Raw genomic sequence first — 22,221 nt, 5'->3', positions numbered from 1 at the left:
AAACCGTTGCGCAACTAAGAGTGAAGGTGGGGGGGCGCCAGGAGCACACCATCCATGACGGCGGCCTGCTGCCTCTCTGAGGGGGTGGCGTCACCAATGAAACCAGCAGACGCCACCCCCTCCTGCACTGTAGGTGATAAACTGCCGGGTACGTTCCGTGCCCGGCCATTCAGTGTCTTTCAATGACTAAAGCGGTGAGATTACCTCTTTGCGCCGCTTGCATCGTTGAAAGGTGCTGATTGACAGAGCAAGTCATAGTGCCCTGCCAATCCGCGCCTTTCATAGACGCAAGCGGCGCGATGACGGCATTGTGCCGCTTGCGTCTATGAAAAGCACTGATTGGCAGGGCAGAATGACTTGCCCTGTAAGTCAGCAGCTTTCAACAATGCGCAAGGATGTCAGAAGAGAACAGGTCTGCATTGAAAATGGATGGCGCGGGAACGGGATTAAGGTGAGTATGTAAAGTTTTTTGGGTTTTTTATCCTAATAAAGATGTAAGTGACATTATCTACAGGGGGGCTCTATCTACAGAGGGAAGGCTCTATCTTCAGGGGGCTAAATACAGAGGTCGGCTCTATCTACAGGGGGGGCTATAGACAGAGGTCGGCTCTATCTACAGGGGGCCATATACAGGGGTAGGCTATATATGGAGCACTATAGGGGGAGCTATATGTGAGGCACTATATACAGGGGTGGGCTACATGTGGAACACTATTTATAGGGGGAGATATATGTAGGGCACTATCTACAGGGATGGGCTATATGTGGAGCACTATCTAAAGGGGGACTATATGTGGGGCACTATCTACTTGGGGGGGGGCTACATGTGGGGCACTATCTACAGGGGTGGCTATATGTGGGCACTATCTACCGGGGTGGCTATATGTGGGACACTATCTACAGGGGGCTGTATGTGGGGCACTATCTACAGGGGCTCTATGGGGTCACTATCTACAGGGGGATCTATGTAGGGCACTATCTACTTGGGGCTCTATGGGGGGCACTATCTACAGGGGGCACGGTGTGTATGTGTGTGTGTGTGGGGGGGGACACAGTTTATGGTGCTATTAGAATTAGAGGTGCTATTATAATCAGGGACAGTATATGGTGCTATTATAATTAGAGGTACATTGTATGGTGCTATTATATTTAAGTATATTTAAGTGCCAGGCACCATAATAACTTTATATTTGTTTATAGGTGAAGAAATGTTTGAACAGTGAGTAGCTGAAGACATCTGAGTTGCAAACTGCAGAAATGGGCTGTGGCCGGGAGAAGTCATCATAGAGGTCTGGACCGGATGGAGAAAAAAAGAGAAAAAGAACAACTAGAATCTGAGATCGTCACCGGTGAGTCACTTAATGTAAATGTTTATTCTGCCTCTAATCGGTACTGTAGTCACTGTATGATCTGCAGCGAGATGATGGGTGGTTTGAATTTTTTTTGTGTGTGAAACAGCAACTTCCAGCATATCCTTATCATTGTTTGGGCCATGCTGGGAGCTGTATGCAATTTAGTGCAAACCTATACTGCAGGGGTTGCACTAAATTTAGGTGTATTCGTGCTGGTGTTGTATTTATGTACTGGGCTTTGTTCTGGTGTTTTATATATGTACTGAGCTTGGTTCTAGTACTGTATATATGTACTGAGCTTTGTTCTGGCACTGTATATATGTACTGAGCTTGGTTCTGGTGCTGTATATATGTACTGATCTTGTTTTTGGAGCTGTATATATGTACTGAGTTTGGTTCTGGTGTTGTATATATGTACTGAGCTTTGTTCTGGTGCTGTATATATGTAATTAGCTTTGTTCTGGTGTTGTATATATGTAATGAGCTTGTTCTGGTGCTGTATATAGAACTATATTGCTTGTAAAATGTACAAATGGCTTTATGCTCGAGTTACATAAAAAAAATTGAGAAAAAAATTACACCTCATTGATTGTTAGGGAAAACAAACATGGCGAGGGGGAAGGAGATGTCGGGAAAGAGGTTTGGGGGGCCAAACTGAATCTTTGCCCCGGGTGCTGGAGAACCTAGCTACGCCTTTGGTCAAAGTAACATCCACATAAATGTTAGGAACCAACGTTTCCCAGTAGAACATTGCCCAGAGCATCACACTGCCTCCGCCAAATGGCCTTCTGCCCATACTTTATCCTGGTACTCTTCCCCAGGTAAGCGACGCACATGAACCCGGCCGTTCTCATGACGTAAAAGAAAGGTGCCATTGTAACAAAATAATCAATGTTATTTACTTCACCTTTCAGTGGTTCTAATGTTATGGCTGAAGCGTGTATAAGTCATTGTGACCTTTCTTATATGTAGCTTTTTAACAATAGTTTACAGACAAAGAGTCAGCTGGTCCAAATGATAATCAAAATATAAGATATAACTTTTATTAAATATTAAAATTTACTTAGCCGGGATGACAATAATATGTAATGTCAAAACACCCTAGTGCTCCCAAGTACCACCTTTCCTAATAAGACCACCCGCTCCGAAAGGGGTGACCCCGATTACCAACCTGTCCCTAGAAGCTTCTGTTAAGCCCTAAAGATATCATAAAGAGCCAAAGAGTAAGGCTAGACTAATCAAAGGGAGAGGAGAGATGGGGGTACAATCATGTATATACAGATACACAAAAACACACCTAAACCAGCAATAAAGCTAGCACTCAACTAACATTAGATGTAGAGTGACAGTTGCGCCCATATACAGGGATCAAGTCCAAACTAAAAAGTTCCAACGCATTTCCCCGGTGAACTTAAAGTTACTGATGTAGACATAATAGCACAAATGGGCTCGGAACTGGGGTCAAGAGATTCTATGTGTAATGCCACGTGGATTTTACATTTGTATACATGCCATTTTGAAGTGCTCATTTGTGAGTATCTTATAAAACATCTTAAAGGTCTTCCGGCTGTTCTAAGCTTTATTGAACTATGTTGGTCTTTTCGTCCTCTAATTTAACATCTGACAGAGAGACATCAGGAAATTCCGGGACACAGTGCCTGTTTGAGAAGCAATATAACGGTGTGAATTGACATTTATTCCTGGGAAGTCGAGGAGAGTGATACTGCTTCACTGATATTGTATCCTGGAAGCTGGTTGAGCGCAACAAGTACTGTAACTATTTGTCAGAATATTGAATATGACCATTCGGGCTGGCTACTATTGGATCATGCATGACTGGCCAGGCTCACACAAGCTAGCATGTGAATATGCTTTCGTCTTTACAAATTGTAACATGCGGTTGCAAAACACCAGACCACGATGCTTTATAATCAATTGCTCTAAAACAGGAAATGACATTTTTGTTCTGATGTTTTATTTTTCCAGTGCATTAGTGTATCCTATGTTGACATTTGTTCCATAATACATTTTATGTGGTTGTCAAGCAAATGTCAAATATTTAATTACAAATGAAAGAAAGAACATAAGGGAACATTGACTACATCCAATTTTTCTTCTGGACTATTTATATTCTTGTGTTTCCATTGGTTCCTGATTTCAGATTTGCGTTGACCTTAAACTGTAAAAACACAGAAGTAAAATGTGTTAATAAAAAATAAGATAACGCCATGTCTGATATTTAGCTTTGTAAAAATAAATTTGTTTAAATTGAAACATTTCTTAATACTGTTAGCAATGTTATATTTATATTGTCTTGTTCATCTGGTCTATTCAAGTAGATGTAAAGTGTTTATAGCAAGCATGTGTCGTTCCTGGCTAAATACTATGTTTATTTACATTGGATAAAGCATCTTACCCACACACAGACATGCTTAATTCAACTTCCTTTAGTCATTGAAGGCTTTATTTTCCAAACAGAGAGCACATTATGCCTCAGTGAGCGGAGAGACACTAGACCCAGGTGTATGCCACATGGGGCATCACAGTCTGTCTGGTTACCACCTAATAAAAGCCTTGGTGCTTCATACAATTCCAATGCAAACTAAACATAAAGACACCTTAAAATAAGTTACACCTAATAAGGTTTTAATAATGTCTAGTTAACTGCTCGTCTTTCATTTGATAAAACCCATTATAAAAGGATTCAGCCATTGTGCTTGAACATTAGAGTCTAAATATATCCACTTCATTGCTAAAAGTATCTTTGTAAACTGAGATTAAAATTGTATCACTAAAGTATGGGACCATTTAACTGCAAGGGGTACATTTAACCCATTTATATATTTTGAGCTAATGGTAGCAATTAGGTAAAGGTCAATATTTGTTGTTAACCCTAACTTCTAAAGAGTTAATTTGTTTGACAAACTCTCTCAATAACCCCAGTTATGACAGGATTTGATTTCAGTTACGCTTCATGGACCAAACATCCCAATTGTCTAATGACTGACAAATTTTGGCCATGCTTAAATGACCACATCGTGTTACTGCAATGGTAAATTCAAGATTCGTTTCGTAAGCAGTAATAGTATAGTACACATGATAGACTGAGACAGCACAGTTTACATTTGAAGTGAATGTCTATCATTTCATTTTTAGGTCCAAGATTCTATGCTAATTAATTTCATATAAATTATTCAACTAGAATTTCATATAGAACATCAAATCCTCTGCATAGACAGAGTTAAATGATAAAATTCTGGCTCCATGCAGCAACCACTAGTGGGGAGCTTAGGAGCTTACTGCATACTCTATGTATATGCAGGGGAATTGGACGTCTGTGTAAAAAAGAAGGCTCCGACTCCTCTATAAATATTTTATGACATTAAGGGCATGGCCACACGTAGCGGATTTGCTCTGGAATTCCGCTGCGGACACTCCGCAGCGGAAATCCGCAGCGGACCCGTTTCTCCATTGCCTTCCACAGCTTTTTAGTAGGGTTCGTTTACACGTTGCGCACAATTCCGCTGCGGAGCATAGGCTGCGGTGCAGAATTTGGTGTCCGCAGCATACAATGGTTGTTGCGGACGTGTGGCGGACTGTTTGCGGACTCATTGCAGAATTTCTCCATTGACTTCAATGGAGATTCTAAGTTCCGCAATGAAGTCCGCAGATGTAATGTAGATGTTATGTGTGCTGCGGAGCGTATTGGTTTTTAAACTTGACATTTCTTCATTCTGGCTGGACCTATGTGTATTTCTAGGTCTACAGCCATACTGAGGAAGTCAATGGGGCTCCCATAATTACGGGTGACTACGTGTGTGCACCCGTAATTACGGGTGACTACGTGTGTGCACTCATAATTACGGGTGACTATGTGTGTGCACCCGTAATTTCGGGAGCGTTGCTAGGCGACGTCAGTAAATAGTCACTGTCCAGGGTGCTGAAAGAGTTAAGCGATCAGCAGTAACTGTTTCAGCACCCTGGACAGTGACTACCGATCACAATATACAGCAACCTGTAAAAAAAATAGAAGTTCATACTTACCGAGAACTCCCTGCTTCTTCCTCCAGTCCGGTTTCCCAGGATGACGTTTCAGTCTAAGTGATGGCTGCAGCCAATCACAGGCTGCAGCGGTCACATCGACTTCCGTGTCATTCAGGGAGATCGGGCTGGATGCCGAAAAAGGGACGCGTCACCAAGACAACGGCCGGTAAGTATGAAATTCTTTTACTTTTACTAGGGAAAGTACTGTCCCTTCTCTCTATCCTGCACTGATAGAGAGAAGGGAAGTACTTTCACCTCAATACGCAGCGGCTAGTCCGCATCAATTTAATGCCAATTTTGGGCAGATCCGCCACAGAATCTGCAACGCAGATTCTGTGCGGCATTGATGCGGACAGTTGCAGAAGAATTCCGCTACGTGTGGCCATGCCCTAAGGCTGGATTTACACGAGTGTGTGCTTTTTGCGCGCCCAAAAAAACGCAGCTTTTTGCGCGCGCAAAAGGTACTTAACAGCTCCGTGTGTCATCACCATATGATGCGTGGCTGCGTGATTTTCGCACAGCCGCCATCATTATGACACTCCGTTTGTATGTTTGTAAACAAAAAAGCACGTGGTGCTTTTCTGTTTTCATTCATACTTTTTACTGCTCTTGCGCGAATCACGCGCGTCACATGGAAGTGCTTCCGTGTGCTGCGCGTGATTTTCACGCACCCATTGACTTCAATGGGTGCATGATGCGCGAGAAACACACAAATATAGGACATGTCGTGAGTTTTACGCAGCAGACACGCGCTGCGTAAAAATCACTGACTGTCTTCACGGCCCCATAGACTAACATAGGTCCGTGCGAGGCGTATATCACGTTCGTCTAAATAAGCCCTAATAATCACAGAAAGTTGTACCTGTTTGATTAAAAAAAAAAAAACAAGTTAAAGGGTGGACATTCTCTTCAAAGCTCCGTTCACAAGTGCAGCTTTTGCTCTGGTTTTTGCTATAGTTTTACCATGGTTTTGCTATGATTTTCAATACATTGTTTTGCAAAAAGTACAATGAAGATATTTATGGTACAACAAAATGAGTCCATATATAAACTGGGGGAAAGAAAGGAGCATAAAAGCCAAATATTATAAAAATAAATAATTTTATTTAACACATAAATACACACAACATTATTAAAAGAAGGAACAAAAAGACTGGAATGTCTGAAACTTTCCCTTTGACCAAAATATGGAGTCTCTCTTGTTGTGCTTTACTGGAACTACAGAGTCTTCTTGTCTTTTTGTACCTTCTTTTAATAATGTTGTGTGTATTTATGTGTTAAATAAAATTATTTATTTTTATAATATTTGGCTTTTATGCTCCTTTCTCTCCCCCAGTTTATATATGTATATATAGGAGTTGCCTTTCTTGGTACTTAGGGAGGATGCTTTACTTGCATAGCACCTAGCCCCTTACTTTAATTGCTATATGAGTCACTTTGTTTGTAAAATGAGTCCATACACTGCTACAACGGCTTTCCAGAGAAAAGCCGATCAGAAACCAAGCGGTTCAGCGCTCACCCGAGCACTTCTGCCGCTTCATTGTAGTGATCATGGGGGTCTCAGTGCTCGGCGCCCCATTCATCAAAACTTCAGTCATGTCACTATGACATGTCAGAAGTTTGTTGAAGGTTTAGTTACCTTTTAAAGTGTAACTGTCATTTCAGGTGTCTTTTCAGAATAAGCTGTCATATGTGTGTACATGAGAAATAACACTATATCTGACCATTATATATGGGCTCTGTTTCCAACTGTCAGTTTGCCTGAGCTCAACTACAGAGGGGGAACAGACTAGCTACCATGATGTCTCCTACATACAACACACAGAAAATTTAGAAGATCTTGCCCCCCTATCTCTATACATCAAACATATAGTAGCAGCAGCAGATGCAGCAGCATCAGGGAGGACATTATACAGCAGTAATGAGCAGTGTAACTGTGAATCCAGCTCTGGGGTGAGACATTAAAACACTTACTAGAAGCTGCAGTAGTGTCTGCCTGTGTCTCTCTCCCTGTGTCTCTTCCCTCTTTAGAGACTTCTATGGGCAGCAGCTGGAACCTGATCCCTTTAGTGAGCAAAAATAGAAATTTTATCTATGCCTCACTGAATACAGATTTCATCAATGAATTGAGAGTGATCAGTGCAGAGGTTTTTTTTCCTGTAATAGCATTCATTAAAAGGTTTCTGATCACCGCTGGCACTACTGATATATGGGGAATAATTTAAATTATGGTTACCTTAAAATATTTGTTGTGTAAGGACTACTGGCACAATGCCTACACTTCACACTGGTACATCTTATGGAGGCCCATTAATAAGATGTAGAAATCATGTAACTTAAAATCAGTAGAATACTAGTAAAAAAAACTATTACAAAGTTTATTAACATTTCATGTCGTTTAAAAGTGGAGTTTTACTTAACTTAAGCATTAAATAGGAAAGTGGGCAGAGATTACAAGTTGATTTATTTCTATTTGTGACCCAGTAAACATATAAAGAATAAAAATATTTCAAATTAAGTAACACCACTTAGTAAACGAAGAAATTCAAGTGAAGCTCTGGAGTAAAGAACTCCTTCAAGATTCATACTAGTATACAAGAGTTAAAATGGTATTATGTACAGCGTGACATAGAGTGATGTTACAGAAACCGGTGTGCACTGAAACATTGTTGACCAATCTTCATTGTGCCACTAGGAAACACAATACTTTGTATTACTTTGTGCTAAGAAGCATGAAACTTATACAGTAGCCTGTATCTAGTTGAAGGCAAACACTAGAAGTAAAAACTGACAGCTAGTACCTCTAAAGTTTTACTCATTAATAAAGGGGCCATCCCTTCAGTCCTTAATACGGAATATAAATATCATCAAGGTGGATACCCCACACAGGACCCCTCTACTGTCCAGAAACAAAAGACATCTTCTGCTCATGAGGGGTCAGCACTACCATGTATTACATGGTCGCCCATTCATTAGAAAGGACACAGTGTAATTCTCATTTTCCCCTGCTGTGGCCAATTTCGGATGCCGATAGCTTTTCCTGATAACAAGTGTTAAAGAAGGCTGTAAAAGGGACGCAATTGTCGCTGTTAGTTGTGAAAAAACACATTTATCTTACTCTCCCCTAAAAATCTAGGTCTTTCTGTGCTAATTCTCTTCCTTATAACATAAGAGTACAAAGTATTCCCTAATATACGATATGTTGTTTTAATAACAATTACATACGTAGATCCATTTGTTTTTTAATCTGCAGTCACTCATTTAACCCCTTATTGACCACTAATACGCCTTTTCTCGGCGGTCACTAAGGAGCCTTAGGCTAGGCCGCCGACTTTTCACCGTGGCACAGTCTAATTCTTGCACGAGTACATGCTGGAGTAGGTGCTCGGTTGTCTAAGGGACAGCTGGGCACCTGCTCCAACGGTAGCGTTTGAAGTTTACTTCGATCACGGCCGTTTAACTCCTTAAATGCTGCGGTCAATAGCGTCCGCAGCATTTAAGTCATATACAGAGGGAGGGAGCTCCCTCTGTCACCCATCGGAGGCCCGCAAATGCAATCGTGGGCCTCCGATAGGGTGCCATAGCAGCCGGGGGCCTGGCTATATGTCTATTAGGCCATGCCAGACCCACGGCTTAATAGATTGCCTGTCAGTTTTACACTGACAGGTAATAATGCTTTGGTAGACTAAGTCTACCAAAGCCTTATATCTGCGATCAAAAGATCGTACAGTGAAGTCCCCCAGTGGGACTGAAAAATAAGTAACTAATGTTAAATAAAAATTATTAATAAAGATTACAGTTAAAAAAACAAAAACATTTTTTCATTAAAAAGTGTTTCTTTTTAGTAAAAGTGTAAAAAAGAAATAAAAGTACACATATGGTATCACCGCGACCACAATGACCCAAACAATAAAGTTAACATGTAAATTAAACCGCAAGATGAACACCGTAAAAAAAAACAAAAAAAAAAACGATAGCGGAATTGCTTTTTTTTTCCATTGGCCCCCCAAAAAGTAATAATAAAAGTTAATTAATAAGACCCATGAACCCCAAAAAAGTACCAATGAAAACTACGTCTCGTCCCACCAAGAACAAGCTCACATATCACATTGACGGAAAAATAATAAAGTTATGGCTCTTGGAATGTGACGATGCAAAAACAAATAATTTTAGTTTAAAAAGTGTTTTTATTGTGCAAAAGTCGTAAAACATAAAAAAAAACTCTACATATGTGGTATCATCGTAATCATACCGACCCATAGAATAAAGGTAACATGTTATTTATACCACACGGTGAGCAGCGTAAATTTAAAACACATAGAATAATGGCAGAATTGCTGTTTATTTTTCTATTCCCCCCAAAAAAAGTTAATAAAAGTTCATTAAAAAATATTATGTACCCTAAAATGGTGCCATTAAAAAATACAACTAATCCTGCAAAAAAAAGTCCTCCTACAGTTATGTCAACGGAAAAATAAAAAAGTTATAGTTCTTTAAATGAGACGATGGGAAAACCAAAAAAATTGCTTGTCATTAAAGCCTAAATTAGGCTGGTCACTAAGGGGTTAAGAGGTAATATTGTTTCAGTAGATAAATGCTGTTGTTTTTTGCATAATGAAAAGTTATACAATTTCCATTATACTTTGTGAAACAATTCTTGACGGTTTTCAAGAGCTCTGTTTTCAGTCATGCAATAGGAATCTAGGGAATAAGGGGAATTTACACTGGCCAATTATGGTCACGATCACTCGAGAGTCAATGAATTGTGACAATAAATGATCCGTGTAAACTGTTAGGAATGTGGTTAATAATGAGGGAATCATCTGTTTCCAATAGCAACCAGCGGAATTGTAAATGAGGCATAATACATGTAATTAAGGTTCAGTATAATATAAAAAATGGCATGTATTAACACAGTTACACTTGTTTATGGAGATTATATCTATATATACACTGTAATGTGGTGTTCAATTAATACAATAAGTACTCCACGTTCAGGGACTTAATGTGCACAATCCTATCAAAGAATATAATATATTGTGGATTATCAACCAACTTCTCTCTGACCACAAAAATATTTCAATATAACACTCACTCTCAGATATCTGGGTCAAATCATTGAGTAAACACGCTGCATTTAAATGAGACTTGAGGCCCTTTTACACCGGCCGATAATCGCTGATCGGCGCTCATTTGCTCCTGTCACACGAAGCTATGGATGGGGAAGAGCGGTCGTTACTCCGATCGCTCGTCCCCATATGTTATTATCATGTCGACAACGATAATATTTAACTTTTTTTAAATGATACGTTCAGCAGATGATCGAGCGTTTGCTCGTTCATCTGCTGATCGCTGCCCTGTTTACACAGGCAATTATCGGCAGCGAGCATTCTATGAACGCTCGTCTGCCCGAGAATTGGCCAGTGTAAAACCCCCTTAAAGCCATTGGAAGTTTGCTCTGTTTCTTTTGAGAAACCTGCATTATAACAAATGTAGTTCAAATTTTTATTTGTCCATAATAATCCCTGTTGTTGCTAGTCGGTTTCAGTTTACTCTGTAACATCCTGTGGGGAATGCTAAAAAAAAAAGCACAATATGTTTTGAAAACATAAAATAACAATTACGATATTGTTTTATTAAGTCAAGTTGCCTGCCCACATGGGAATCTGAAAATACATTCCCTCAAGAAAATAACCTCTATAAAAGTTTATTATAGTTTTTCATAATAGGTTCCTCTATCAGGGGTCATTCATTTACTAAATTAGGGGAGATTGGTTCTGTCCAATCTCTAGTCTCTCGGTCTGACTTCAAACATGTTACTTTTTGGGAGGGGGAAATAAACTTCAAAACTCTGTATGTACACTATAAGCCTGTTGTGAACAGAGACTTAAAGGGGTTATCTCACCACGGCAACCCCTGTCCATGGCCGGCATATATAATAGCTGTTTGCCGAGGGTTAGAGAACCCAGCTTCTATTTAAAAACGGGTTGCCTTCATGAGAACCCGTTTCAATAGCCACAATATGTCACGATCTGTGGATATATGGACCCACTGGGCCGTACCGCCGTAGCGGGATAGCAGCTGGCCAACAGGATACCAAGTCAATGACTATAGTTCGAATAAGGGTACCTGTGGTAATTCAGGCAGTAGCGATGGTAGGCTCGGATGGGACCTTGGCAGCAGGCAGACACCAGGCGTGGTGTAACATGGAAGGCGTAGTATACGGCACAACACGACTCCAACTCTCAATGGCACAGGAACAAGATAGCACAGGATACGGGATACAGCTAGCAGGTACGGGAACACTGGGAACTGGAAACCACTAAAGGACCATTTGCAAAGACTAACACGGATAGACACAACAACGCTCAGGCAATGAAGGAAGGGGCAGGGCCCTTCTTATAGTCCAGGGTGATCATGGGCTAATTTAACATACTTTTCAGGTACGCAGGCTGGCCCTTTAAGACCGGGCACGAGCCCTACGGGACACAGCAGAGTGAAGCAGAGGTGAGCGCTGGCGTCTCCTGAGGAGGAGATGCGGGCCAAAGCTTACTGATCCATGGCTGCGGACATCGGGGGGGGGGGGTGAGTAATCCCGACGGTCCTCGGCCATGGGTGTCACACAGTGCAGCTATTGTTTTTGTGGTCAAGTAATTTTTGTGACATCCACTATATACAGTGAAGGAAATAAGTATTTGATCCCTTGCTGATTTTGTAAGTTTGCCCACTGTCAAAGACATGAACAGTCTAGAATTTTTAGGCTAGGTTAATTTTACCAGTGAGAGATAGATTATATTAAAAAAAAACTTAAAATCACATTGTCAAAATTATATATATTTATTTGCATTGTGCACAGAGAAATAAGTATTTGATCCCCTACCAACCATTAAGAGTTCAGCCTCCTCCAGACCAGTTACACACTCCAAATCAACTTGGTGCCTGCATTACAGACAGCTGTCTTAAATGGACACCTGTATAAAAGACTCCTGTCCACAGACTCAATTAATCAGTCTGACTCTAACCTCTACAACATGGGCAAGACCAAAGAGCTTTCTAAGGATGTCAGGGACAAGATCATAGACCCGCACAAGGCTGGAATGGGCTACAAAACCATAAGTAAGACGCTGGGTGAGAAGGAGACAACTGTTGGTGCAATAGTAAGAAAATGGAGGACATACAAAATGACTGTCAATCGACATCGAACTGGGGCTCCATGCAAAATCTCACCTCGTGGGGTATCCTTGATCCTGAGGAACGTGAGAGCTCAGCCGAAAACTACACGGGGGGAACTTGTTAATGATCTCAAGGAAGCTGGGACCACAGTCACCAAGAAAACCATTGGTAACACATTACGCCGTAATGGATTACAATCCTGCAGTGCCCGCAAGGTCCCCCTGCTCAAGAAGGCACATGTACAGGCCCGTCTGAAGTTTGCAAATGAACATCTGGATGATTCTGAGAGTGATTGGGAGAAGGTGTTATGGTCAGATGAGACTAAAATTGAGCACTTTGGCATTAACTCAACTCGCCGTGTTTGGAGGAAGAGAAATGCTGCCTATGACCCAAGGAACACCGTCCCCACTGTCAAGCATGGAGGTGGAAACATTATGTTTTGGGGGTGTTTCTCTGCTAAGGGCACAGGACTACTTCACCGCATCAATGGGAGAATGGATGGAGCCATGTACCGTCAAATCCTGAGTGACAACCTCCTTCCCTCCACCAGGACATTAAAAATGGCTCGTGGCTGGGTCTTCCAGCACGACAATGACCCGAAACATACAGCCAAGGCAACAAAGGAGTGGCTCAAAAAGAAGCACATTAATCCCATCGAAAACTTATGGAGGGAGCTGAAGATCCGAGTTGCCAAGCGACAGCCTCGAAATCTTAATGATTTACAGATGATCTGCAAAGTGGAGTGGGCCAAAATTCCATCTAACATGTGTGCAAACCTCATCATCAACTACAAAAAAAGTCTGACTGCTGTGCTTGCCAACAAGGGTTTTGCCACCAAGTCTTGTTTGCCAAAGGGATCAAATACTTATTTCTCTGTGCACAATGCAAATAAATATATATAATTTTGACTATGTGATTTTCTGTTGTTTTTTTTTATATAATCTATCTCTCACTGGTAAAATTAACCTAGCCTAAAAATTCTAGACTGTTCATGTCTTTGACAGTGGGCAAACTTACAAAATCAGCAAGGGATCAAATACTTATTTACTTCACTGTAACACTACTTACTTAATAACAGAAAACATTGTGAAATACTGAGGGAAGAATATAGGATGACCTTTGTAGACCATTAACAAAAGTATTTTGTCCTCTCTTTCAATACAATGCAAATTAAATGTGTTTTATACAGAGCTTTAAGAGCAAAAGTAGGACTCTCGTGACAAGTGTTACTAGGGAGCCTCAGAGATTTGATGCAATTTCAATTGTATTAATTTGCCATTATTATTTAATAACATATGGCCAACAGATTTCCTATATTGGTGCAACCTCAGCCTGTCCTTGGAACATTATTGTCACAGAGCCTGTGTCACGGTGCGGGGTGTGGACCCACTGGGCCGTACCGCGTAGTGGGGTAGCAGCTGGCCAACAAGGTACAAAACAATGTCTATAGTTCAGAACGGGTACCTGAGGCAATGTAGACAGTAGCTGGAGCACGACTTGACTTTCACAGTGGGTGGCACCGTGGATGCAGCGGAAGACACGACTTGACTTTATCAGCAGGTGACACCGTGGATGCAGCGGAAGACACGACTTGACTTTATCAGCAGGTACGATAGCACGGGATACAGGGTACAGGCAGCAGGAACGGGTAACACTGGGAACTAGGAAACACTGGGAGACCATTTGCAAGACAAACTTAGGTAAACAACAATGCTCAGGCGAGGAACAAGTGGGCAGAGCCCCTTATTATAGTCCAGCAGCCATTTGGGCTAATTATTGATGGGTGACTGCTGGACGCGTACTGGCCCTTTAAGGCCGTGCGCACGTGCCCTGCGGGAAACAGTCCGAGGACCCGGAAGTGAGTGCCGGCGTCTCCCTGGAGGGAGCTGATGCCGCGAAGACAGATGTCCATGGCCGGGGCCGTCAGAGGGTAAGTCTGAACGACGGCCCCTGGCCATAGACGTTACAGCCTGTAGATATTGTTGACTGTCACAGGGCCAACAGAGTATTGTGTGAACCCTCTGTGTTGCCAATGGATATGGAGAGGAGCAAAACCTGGGTAGCAGAGGGTCTAAGGGATTTCTTGGTTTAAACCCTTTAACTTCCATACAAAGATGTGGACTTTGCCGCTAATCCTCAGGTCACTACCTCCAGAGAAGTCTCTGTTGCGGCAGACGTGGACAGGCGAGATATAATTACAGATGACAAGGCCACTTGAGTACTGTGGATAATTTGGCTCAAACCTTTTGAAGTCTGATCAGAAATGATTTAACATAAGAAAGGTAAACTGGATCTTTCAAAAAGACACTTCTCCAGCTTGGTATAAAGATGATTCTCTCTGAGACGCTGCAGGACACATCTCACTTGTTTGTGATGACTGTTGAGATCTGGGGAGAAAATGATAATATCATCCAAATACACCACCACACAACTGTAAAGAAGATCACAGTAAATGTAATTAACAAATTCTTGGTAAACAGCTGGAGCAGATCGAAAGGCATGACTGAGGACTCAAAGTGTCCATCTCTAAAAATTAAATGCAGTTTTCCATTCATCCCCTTCACAAATTCCAATTAAATTATATGCGCCATGTAAGTTAAGCTTAGTGAAAATCTGTACTCCCTGTAGACAGTCAAAAAGCTCAGAAATGATACTTTTGCTCTTAAACAAATACAATCCCTTTTTATTTAACTAATCAGACCCATCAATTAGAGCCAAACTATTCTATGCATTCGTAATTATAATTGCCTAATGTAGATGCACAAAGCAATCAGCGATTAATAAAAATATATTTTATCACTAGTAATAAGTGATCATTCATACATAAAAATAATTGTTCTCTTTTGTGTAATACTATTGAATTGTAACTTGTAAAGGTTTGCCTACTGATTTCTACCTATAGTACTTTATTACTGATTATGAACATACAGTATACATGAAAAAAATGGTTAATATTATGCGAATAGTTGTATTGATGTCAACATTCATGTTATGGTTGTAACAATTTCACGATTGGCGGTGTTAGAAATTTGCAATAAGTCTTAAGTCATGCAAAATAATAATTCTCTGCATTTCCTGTTTAAAGAACAAAAAACAGTTGTTTGACCGTCGTAATGTAAATACAAGGTAACAATTGCTGGCAAACACTTAAAAGGATTTTAGACGTGAACTGTTGTATTTACAGATGGGTGCTAAGTGTTCTGTTTGCTTGGTGTTCAAAACAGTAGGAGTTTAGAAATACAAGTAAATACCGTTGTAGTTTGTTGTCAGATGTTTCTTAAAGTGGAAGTATATTATACAAATTAGACTTTCAACTGAAGGTTGAGGCTCTTTCATATCAGCTGTTTAACACCATTATGAGCTTAACTGTACACAATAAAATATTTTCTGCATAAACAGTAGCTGAGTATTTTATTGTGTTAGCCATCAATGAAAGCAAAAAGTTCATAGTACCATTTATTGGCTAACTATACAGGTTGAAAAATGCAACTTTTCATATACAAATTTTGGAGAATAAATGGAGAACAGCAAAATAAAATCTTGACATTCCCATACTGGAATATTTGTATCTGTTCACTGGTTATATGTTATAATGATATAATAAGGGACTGAAATTATTTTAGCAGGTTTAGTTGTAGGCATAATAGGTCCAATTATTTTTCTCTCTGACATTTATCCATTATTACCAGTTAATTTCAGTTGGATTATAGCCAAAATTTCTATGTGTACACCCATAATTACCAAAGATGAATTCACCAGTGTATCATCAGCAAGTATCCTACTAGCTAGACTACTGTATTTGACTACCTGGTGATAATGCCACACTTTTTCTGACTGCCCTGAGCTGGGATTTTTTTCATTTCTTGTGTGTTCCTAAAGTGTAACTGTTTTTTTTTTTTTATTATTATTATTATTATTATTATTATTATTATCATCAATTATACAGTATATTATAATATATTCCCATGAAAGGTTATAATTAAGTGAGATGTTCTGCCTTTAGTGTTACAGTATGTTGAGCTTTTTTCAGAACATTTTAGATAGAAATGAATGAGTCTAAAGGGTGTATGTATCTTTGAATGAGTCTAAAGGCTGAAGTTTCAGTGATGTTTTTGACCAATCATATTGAAAGTTGACTGCACAGAAGTGAACAACAGATCACATTGCATATCAATAGGCTTGTAGAGTGTCACTAAATTATGTATTCTAAAAACCCCTAAGCCAATTTGATTAAGATACACAGATGAAAGTCAGGAGGATCAAAGTATGTTACGTGAGGACAATAACTTTATAGTACAGAATATATTTATCATATACTTCTAACATGATTAGCGCAGAAACATAGAAAAATTGCATTTTGGTGATAGATACTCTTTAGATGTGAATCCACATTAGATAATTGTTGGCGTTATCTGTGGTGTTGCTGCAGGAAAATGTTTGCTAGGTTTCCCCAGATATTACATATATATATCGGAGTAATAAGCAATTGTCTCCATAATAGCTCCTTGCGAAAGAGCAACAAGCGCGAGTCAACGAGCTGTCTCGTAGATCGGTGCTTGTTTACACGGTCAACTTCGGGCCGTGTAAAAGGACCCTAACAATTTGGGATTGTCCAAAGCGCTTTAAGATCAGTTTAAGTAAAGCCACAAGTTATAAAGCTTTCAAATGTACACATTTTTTCAAATCCAATGTAGCTATAGCATATTTTCAGTTTAGATAGAGAGCATGCTTGTTTGTCTATATACTATACAAATCGACAGAAATTAACCTTAAATTAACCCTCCAGTCCCGGGACAACATTTTAAATATGATAGGATATATAGAGTATCACTTGGTGCCCTCCAGTTCTGCCCCTCTGCCGTGGATCCGCCATTTTAGGGTCCCCTCTGTGTTGTCCCAAAATGGCTGCAGTGCTTCTCAGACTACGAGTCTGAGACACTCCCGCTGTTCTCGGATTGGCCAGAGCTGATCACGTGAGCATTTCTGTACAATCCGTGAATAGAGGGAGTGCCTTAGACTCAGTCTGAGAAGCGCTGTGGCCATTTTGAGACAACACAGGGGCGACCTGGCAGATCCACGGCAGAGGGGCACAACTGGAGGGCACCAGATAGTATTACTCCATATACCTCATCACACTTATAATTTTGTCCTAAGACTGGACGGTCGCTTTAACTCATTGTTATTTGCTTTAATAGTATTACTTCAAGTAGAATGATCAGTTAGAAGTATTCTCAATGGTGAGTTTGGCTTTATACATGTTTGCCCTGTTCCACTTAACCACTAATATGTGTTATGGAAAACTATTGCATAGACACATATTCATAGTTTAAGCCTCACCTATGCTATTATAATCCTAGAACAACGGGCAATAAGGGTTCGGCCACAAATACACTGAGTCACTCTAGATATGTTTATTCTTGCTGAGCACAGTATAGTGATTTATCTCCAATTACCACAAAGGAAGTAGTTCTGCCTATTTACAGTATCTTGAGTTACACCCCCATGCTATTGCTCATATGTCTTGTCAGAAGCAGCTGTCCTCTCTTCCTTTGACACTTTTCACAACTTAATGTGGTCTCTCCATATAATTAAGTAAATTACACTTTGATAATAGCAACTAAGAAACATTTTATATCCAGAATTTAGAGCTATCCTAGTTACATGTTTATACTCCAACAAAGACATTGCGTAAAACTGGCAAAACCATGACCTACGTATATAATGACACAAAGTGGACGGATAAAAGAGGATGCATGGGTAATAATTACAATGGAGATCATAAACTCTGCACTAAAATAGAAAGTAGAGGAACTGATAAAACTTTGCCATGTTGCTATACTATTATCTATGAAATGATAAGCCTCTTATCCTATAGAAATGTGCCAAATGTACAGCAATAAAATTATATGACTTAGGTAAATATTCATATATGTTTTTTGATAGTTTTTGTCTAATTACGAGGTGAGGCATTTTTCTTTTCGAACTTTAGTCAAATGCTTTGAAACTACAATCAGTAGGTAATATTTTATGAATTAAGAACAATTATAATATATTTTATTCTGCTTTCTAAAATATTGGTAAGTTTCAACTTTCAGAACACAATTAATACAGTTTAAGGGCCCATAAAAAACGGCATATGTAGGCACTCTGTGTGCCGCTGTATGGTGCCTCCATATGGCACATTGCACAGAGGTATCCTCTTGTAGAAGCAATACTTCTGAGATGTTCCATATGTATCCCACAGAAAAACCTTCATATGGAATCAGTCATGTGGAGGTACGGGGGGCGGGGGGGGGGGGCGCAAATCTCATTCTATGGTTGCTGTATGACGACTTTGTACAATTCAGAGCTTGCACAGAGCTGTAATATGACCATATGCATTATTCTATCCCAGATAAAACCAATCGTCCTCTTTTATCCTTCCCATAATAGCTAAATAAACTGCCTCCTTTAATCCAAAAGAACACCTCTCAGATGGCAATTGCTTTTATGCCACGTGGATTGCATAAAAGATTGCCAATGGTAAGACTAAATAATTAATTTTCCTATTAGAGAAAATGGTTAAGTTATTAAATGATTCTTTGTCAATGTACGGTAGAAAGAACAAGGGGAGGAAACCTCCAGCTCACCAGTCCTGCGTCCTGCACTCAAACTTCGCCCGTATCTCCGTGACGGCCCACGGTAAGTTACAGGAAAAAACAAGGAAAAGTCGATCCAGCGCTGTTTGGTGCTTTAAAAGGGAATCAGTGTTCCCATTTTTATTATAGTAGAAAAGATAAAAAAATGAATGAATAGACGCAGTAGCGAGGCAGTTTCAAATGAAGTTTGCTGAAGCCTACGCGTTTCAAACACTATCAGTGTTCTTAATCATGGCTAGTATCTACTAGTATTTACTAGCCATGATTAAGAACACTGATAGTGTTTGAAACGCGTAGGCTTCAGAAAACTTCATTTGAAACTGCCTCGCTACTGCGTCTATTCATTCATTTTTTATCTTTTTCTACTATAATAAAAATGGGAACACGGATTCCCTTTTGAAGCACCAAACAGCGCTGGATCGACTTTTCCTTGTTTTTTCCTGGCGATGTACGGTACATAGAATTGTAGAGATTTTGCATTAATATCTGGTAATTGTTGAGAATAAATAACCTAATGGAATCATGTATAAATAGTATTCCTTGTAAATGCTGATGTATTTGAACACTGTGATAAAGGTTGAGGCTACATAACTAATTTTGAATTTCCATTGCTTGCTTCCAGCAAAATGTAACCAGTAACTCAAAGTGAGGCTAGCTTTTTATGTCATACTCTGTAACAAAAGCATCAAAACCATGGGTGTCATGTATAGCCAGTCCCATAGGGGGCCATCTGTTACAAAAGTTCATTAGAAGGTCAATCGGATTTCTAGTAATGATGATCCCACATCACAAGTGGTGATTTATTACTTAGCACTATCACTTGGTATATACAAAAAGCTAGGTTTATGCACTCCTTTTGTTTTTTTGGCTATGACCTGACACATAGTTGAAGTGCTACCTGTAAATTATTATTATTATAATATTCAGTGATGCCTATCATTATCTCCACTGAATAAAACAATTACCCCTGATCCAGTCACCATTTTCTGTTGCTTGTATCCAATCGAATATTATATCCATAAAATTACCCAGACACCATCTGAGTCAACCAATCTAAATCTAGCCTGTTAATATTCGAGAGACGTTTTTATAACTGGGGTATAACATTGCCAAATCTCCAATAATATACATGTTCTTCTTCCCAGGCGATAAATAGAACCAGAACTGCCTGACAGTTGCTTGTCTCTCCTGTTCCTTTGAAGTAACATGTGTATTTGGCCAAGCATACCTGATTGTTGGCAGATCACAGTGAAAGCTTCGGATCCCCCCTACATCAATTTCTTGTGTATGAGGGGCCTAAAACGTAACTCGACTGTCACAGAGAGGCAAAAACCTGCCTGTACTTAGCACTTTTGAGGGTAGTATATCCATGGCAAGATTTTCCAACATGTTGGAAACTTTTCATATGTAATGTACTTCTGATCACCACTATTATTTTCCGCAACGAGGCCAAATCCTCAGCTCGAACAATATATTTGGCAATAAATGAGTCAGAGGTGGCCAGCTTTTCACTTCCATTTTACCATTTGCTTATGCCTACTACCACTTTATATTTTTATGGTATGAAAATGTACTTTACGGTGATTTATATGCTTTCGTAAACTTGTTCACTGATCTTTGTATCAATATAATATTTATAGACATTTCTACGCGAGAACAGCCAAAAACTCATCATGCCTTTTAATACCTACAATCTATTCAATCAGTTAGGAGTTGGCGTTAAATACTTGTATCCATGGAAGCAAGCTTGAATACAGATGATCTGAACAAAGGTATTATTGCTTTAGGCAGGCTGTTTACATTCATCAACATTTCTCTAATACTTGTCAGTGTTTTGAAACACTTTTCTAAAGTGCCAATGGCAGCTTGCCACTTCTTCTGAAGATCACCGACTACAGAAGGGGCGAAACCAGAACATAACTAAATCCCCTTGGGCTTTTTTTCTGTCATTGAAATGCAAAGGTTCCACTTATCCTCTTGTGCACTTAGTATACGCATTATTAATTTGAACATGGGTGGGACATGGCAGTCATATCAAATAAAGGTTTCACTTGTCTTATTTGAGTTTCCCAAGTTACAACTTTTAATGAAGGTGATAAGAAATCACTCAATGTTAATACACGTAAAACGTTTTAATGGCAGGAATAATTACTTAGCGTTATCGCACAATCAGTTAAAAGTAGAATTAAACATCCAACCTTATATCTGCAGCGTTCAAGTAATCTGGAAATCTCTGGTTGAGGAACTACATTGTGCAACATTATTTACACGTGAGACATAGGTTGGATAATCCAGCATTAGCGGATCTTTGCCAAGCTTCTGAATCATTGATAGGTGTTTCGAGAAAGCATGAAATAGCATTAGCTGGCATATGTAACACTTTATTTTATAATAACACTTCTTCAAGGAATTATGGTAATGTAACCCGAATTTTGCATTGTGGGTAAAAAATTTCCAGATCTGTCAGTTTAACTCCCCCCCCCCCCCCCATTATCTTTATACACACATGAAAAACAATTTTGCACAAAGCAGAACCAATTCTAGGGAAACACTTGGCTTCCTTCAGCTTTACATAAATAAATATTCTTAAAGCTTGAAAGGACATGATGTAACCCTTTAAGGACTGGAGAAGGCTTTCCCATGCATTTGACTCAGATCTACAGGGGTTAAGAAACAGAATCCATTGTGCGAAGGTCCAATAAGTCACAGTTAATCAGTAGCTTTAGTGTGACAGCTAGCACAGTTATAAAAGAAAACGTCTTCAAAAGGATTGTTTCACTTTAGATAATGGAGCATTGTTCTGAGGGCAAGGCTGATTCCAGGAATATTTATTTGAAGGAAGAGAAAACTACAACTGAATTCACATACTCATCTGCAGGTCACAGGGCCGCAACCTTTAACCCAACGTCCAAACACAATAAATAATTCTGCTCCATCCCACCCTCTCGGATTTAAAGACTTGTTTAAATGAATAATACATCAAACATTCTTTCCAAATAAACAATAATCAGACA

The 22,221-nt window shown here is 39.7% G+C and overlaps 1 long non-coding RNA gene across 1 annotated transcript; it reads right to left on the bottom strand.

The window, feature by feature from the left end:
• Nucleotides 1–3,323: 3,323 nt before the first annotated feature.
• On the bottom strand, nt 3,324–17,454 carry LOC142742488 (uncharacterized). The gene is made up of 3 exons (XR_012881392.1): nt 17,338–17,454; nt 7,371–7,460; nt 3,324–3,531 (listed from the first exon to the last, which is right to left on the bottom strand). It is a non-coding gene; the product is annotated as an uncharacterized LOC142742488 (long non-coding RNA).
• Nucleotides 17,455–22,221: the final 4,767 nt, after the last annotated feature.

This window comes from Rhinoderma darwinii, chromosome 1 (assembly GCF_050947455.1).
Source record: "Rhinoderma darwinii isolate aRhiDar2 chromosome 1, aRhiDar2.hap1, whole genome shotgun sequence".
NCBI lineage: Eukaryota > Metazoa > Chordata > Amphibia > Anura > Rhinodermatidae > Rhinoderma > Rhinoderma darwinii.
This window is presented reverse-complemented; position numbering and strand designations above follow the sequence as displayed.